Raw genomic sequence first — 4,864 nt, forward strand, 5'->3', positions numbered from 1 at the left:
GCGCGAGCTTTGTTCAGTAGACGGCTACGTATGCAGTGATGACTTGGCTCCTTGCCGATGGAGCTTATTGATTGGTTCCAACTAAGCACTGGTCCTAGTACCAGCACACAACTATCACCTTGTTCTTCTTGGAAGAACAAGGTGGAAAAGGGGTGTTTGACTGTTGAGACGGCTTCAGCTGAAGAATTATGGGGGCAGGTCGGAGCAGATGGCCAGACAAGCAGCAGCTTCGTCCATACCTCCAGGGAGCCGTATCATCTGTCCAGGAATGCTCTTGAGGCGACCTCCGACCTCCGCGGTGTGAGGGAGAATGCCGACTGTAACTGTCTGCACATTACACACAGTAGAAATCATCGTCGCCGCTGGAGGTTTTCCAAGAACACATTACCTTCCATTAAAAGCGTCCACATCTGCTAAGAGCACAATCCCAGCGCATTACAGCTAATCCATTTATGAAGTGAGAGATGCGAGACAAATGTTTCTTCCTCTCCAAAGGGGGATTTTGGGGAACAAATATGCAGAGAAAATATCATTACACAAAGGCATACATCTTATGGAAATATTCAAAGCTGAAGCGATGGTTTGAAATGTTATGTAAATGTGTTATGTAAATCACAGACAAACCCAGCTGAGGAATTGCATTAGCGTGCAGTGTTGCTGTCAGATCTGACGACTGGAGTTTAGCATTATGCAAAAATGTATACAAATGCACTTCTGTTGACTATGAGATCAAAAATCAGCGCTATCTCTGAGGAAGAAACACATAATAGAGGTGCATTCGTCATATTTCCACTGAGACGCAGCCGCCAAGAATGTATTACATCACTCCGGACTACAGTTTATAATAACAGAGCGGGCTACCTCAATGTTTCGATGGTGAAACGCTGATTAAACAGTTCGTTTATCTCCTGCCAGGCGACCTCAAAGGACCAGAAGGCAACGCAGCCGCATGGTAAACTGTGTTTTGATTAACAGAGGTTGGCCGTGACCACAGACACGCCTCAAACAGTCGCATGGATATTTATATGTCTGTGTGCCCGGCGCTGACGGAGCAACAAGTTCACACCCGTCCTCCAGAGGCGATGTATATAATGTGTTATTAAAAATGTGACAACGTTTCAGCACAAAGTAACTCCTGGAATGTGCTGAACATCGAATTTATGATATTTGTGTTTGGAAGAATGTGACCTTAAAGGAATGGAAAAAGAATCTGTCCAGTTGGGAATTTTAGCTTCATGATGCTTTTCGTTGGGTTGAACTGCTGCCCCTGATGAAAAACAACCATGAAGATCTGAACGTTCTGAATTAATCTTCTCGACTGGATTAACTGTCATCAGTGTGCAAACTGCTACGGGATTAAATTTAGTGCGCCCTTTTATTTTTCCTCTTTGCTCTCATCTTTCCCTCTATCTTTTTGTTTGCCTCTTTCTCTCTGTGTTAGCATCTGTACTTCATCACCTCTTTGGATTCTTTCCTTTTCCTTGCAGCAAAAGCTAATTCAACCCAGCAAGCTCATCACTGAAGGATCTGCGGTTCCTCTGAACACAGTCCATTAGTACTTTCTGGTGACTTTGGTTGTAAGTGTCCACCGAGTGACACAGTGTGTTTACTGAATGCGTACATGTGGTGAAACTATGAAAACTTTGTTTTCATATTTAAGCTTTTTTAGTTTGATACAGGGCTGCAGGGTGGCACAGTTGGTAGCACTGTTGCCTTGCAGCAAGAAGGTTGCCGGTTCGCGTCCCGGTGAGGACATCCGGGGATCTTTCTGTGTGGAGTTTGCATGTTCTCCCCGTGCAGCGTGGGTTCTCTCCGGGTTCTCCGGCTGAGGTTAATTGGTGATTCTAAATTGTCCATAGGTGTGAATGTGAGTGTGCTTGGTTGTCTGTCTCTAAGTGTAGCCCTGTGATAGACTGGTGACCTGTCCAGGGTGTCCCCTGCCTTCACCCTAAGTCAGCTGGGATAGACTCCAGACCCCCGCGACCCTAGTGAGGATTAAGCGGTGTATAGATAATGGATGGATGGATGGATGGATGGATGGAAGCTTGGACGTGTGAAATGTGCAAGCTTCAGTGGCTGAAAGAACAGCTTTCTGCAATCAAGCTGTAATTTCTGCAGGAACTGCAGCTTCTAGTCGCCTCACAACAAGACGGTTCCAGATCCAGCATGGATGGAAGGTTATGTGGTGATTCTAAATTGATTGTAGGTGTGAGAGTGGGTCTGAATAACTGTCTGTCCCTTTCTGTTCACCCTGTAAAGAACTGGTGACCTGTCTGGGTTTTATTCCACCTCAGGCTTGCAGATTTTATTTTAAAAATTTAAGGAGACACATTGAGAGATTCTTCTTCAGGAAACTTTAAGTGTCAAACACCTCATTTGTTGCATTGGGGTGAACTTTTAGACTCCACTTTGTTCCTTTTCTGTATCAATTCACTGCTGAAATGTCTTTATTTATATAATGCAAAACGTAAAATTCAGGCACCAGATGAAAACAAAAAACCATGGCATCTATATGAATCTAATCTATATGACTTGGTCATGTGTGCTCAGAATTCATAGTTTTAGAGTAAAAAGGCTTGTTTCATGTTTTTAATCAGGCGGACAGATAAGAAATGATGCACTTTATTGATCCCTTATAGGAGAAAACGTATATGTTACAGCAGCTGGATTCAAATGAGAATTAAAAAGATATAGAAACACTATGTGCACCTTTCACAGATACAGATGACACATATGGGCATACACAGGTACTGTGTTATGGATAATGTACATTTCTGCACTCCAAAAGTTACGGAGAGAAAAGTCCAGTGTTAACATGATTTATTGCAGCTGTTGTAAATGTTTAGGGGGATGTATTCTCTTCATCCACCCTGAAATCTGCCTCATTTCTCACCCAGCATCAGGGGCTTCAGCCCACCATAACCTGAAGGTGTTTAAAGCTAATGGATGGTTTAAAGGTGCTGGTGGTTTGGTTCTTTGGACGGAGCCAAGTTAGCTGTTTAGAGGTTTAAAAGTCTCTCATGACTCGACTACCATACTTCTTTTCGTGATGCTAAAATCAGAACTTCTGGGACTTATGGGATTAATTATGTCAGTGATTAATCAACTTGCACGGTTCTGCAGAAAAGACACAGTTCCAATCCACTGGTTTCCAAGAGATGCTGATAAAAGTCAAGCGTTATTTACATCCCCATCAACGGGTTCCAAATGTGCTTTCAATCGTCCTGCTGTTTCACATTAGATTTTAGGATTAATAAAACACTTTGAGGGTTGAGTTTCTAGTTTCTTATTCTCGGCTGCAACTTTGTTTGTTGGATTGGAGATTTGTCATTTCCAAACTGTTTTCTGCTCGTACAATGACCGACCCACATATCGGCTACCATCTGATCCAGGAGTGACATGGACGAGGCTGGCCGGTGCTTCTGCATTTCACCGGTCCTGTTTGTGCACAATGGTGAGCTTATCTCTGGGGAATCGTGCTGCAGCGTCGGTGGAGCATCTTAATTCTTTCATTTCATGATGCTGTGTTGTGATACGGACTTGACCTACTTAGACCTCCTGAACGTCTCCACGCCGAGCACACCTGGAAACTGCATCGTTCCAGGATGTAAACTGCGCCGCTGCAGGCCTCCTCTTTAGGATGTTTAAATCAAACCTATTCTCACGCACGCTGCTGTTTATGAAGCCAGAATGGTTCCAAGTTGTTGTAGTTGGCTGCAGATGTGTTGTGACAGGACGTGATGTAATGTACAAGAACCAACACTCCAGGAACAGATTTTACTTTCAGAGGTCAGAGATAATTCTGAGCTTCGCATTGTGGAGCCGCATGTGTGCGTTTGTGTTCACAGGCCCGAGGACGTCTATCTGATGAGTAAATACGAACCACCTGGAGGTCCTGGAGGGGAAGGATTGGCTGCAGCTCCTGACATCAATTACACACAACTCTGATGAAGAGCAGTGGTGGTGAGTGAGTTCACTAATGGAGCTCTGCATTTATTTATGGATAGAAATGAAGCTTTAAGGCTGGTCATAAATTAAAACCAAATACATCGTTAAATGGTGTCACATATGAAGTGTGTCTTTAATGCAGCTACAAACTGTTTTAGAGCTTAATGCAAGTCAAGCCTCACATTCTCACACATGGAGGAAGAAAAACAACTTTTCAAGAAGCTTTTCTCACGATTTTCTCTTAAAATATGTGTTTTCGTTTAAAAAAATTTAAATATCTGTGGTTTAATTTATTTCAGTATTTAATTTGCATCTTATTTATATCATAAAAACAAATGATAGCCTTTAAATCAAGCACTGAACTGTAAAATGTTGCCATTTTTTTTGTAGTTCTAATAACTTTCACTGGCATTAATTCATCGTCACTGATTCACCAGTTTTCCTTCACTTTCTGTTTATAGAACGTCATCGTTCATCTCGTTGTTTTGTGATTTGTAATCACGTTAATCCTGTGTGTGTTTGGCACAGTTTTCACAAATGAATCAATGAAATTTTATTTATACGGCACTTTTCAAACAAATTGAATGCAGGTCAAAGTGCTTTACAAGTGATTCACAACATATTTAGAGCCTAATGAACACCGAAACAACCACATTTAATAAGACAACAATGAAACATGGGTAGTTAAGATAATTAAAGATGGCATAAACAATAAAAATACTAAAAATGTAATTATTAAATATGACATCAAATAAATAAATAAAATATTGGACAATTTTACTTAAACCATATTTTCAGCTCCTCTAACGTCCTAATGTTCACGTGTTTTAGAACATAATGGCTGACAGCAGCATCGCCAAATGTTTCTGTGCTGCTTTGTGGATCAAAGTCAGACTTTTTAGAAAGCACATTGAAA

Source organism: Stegastes partitus, unplaced genomic scaffold (genome assembly GCF_000690725.1).
Source record: "Stegastes partitus isolate 25-593 unplaced genomic scaffold, Stegastes_partitus-1.0.2 Scaffold41, whole genome shotgun sequence".
Classification (NCBI taxonomy): Eukaryota; Metazoa; Chordata; class Actinopteri; family Pomacentridae; genus Stegastes; species Stegastes partitus.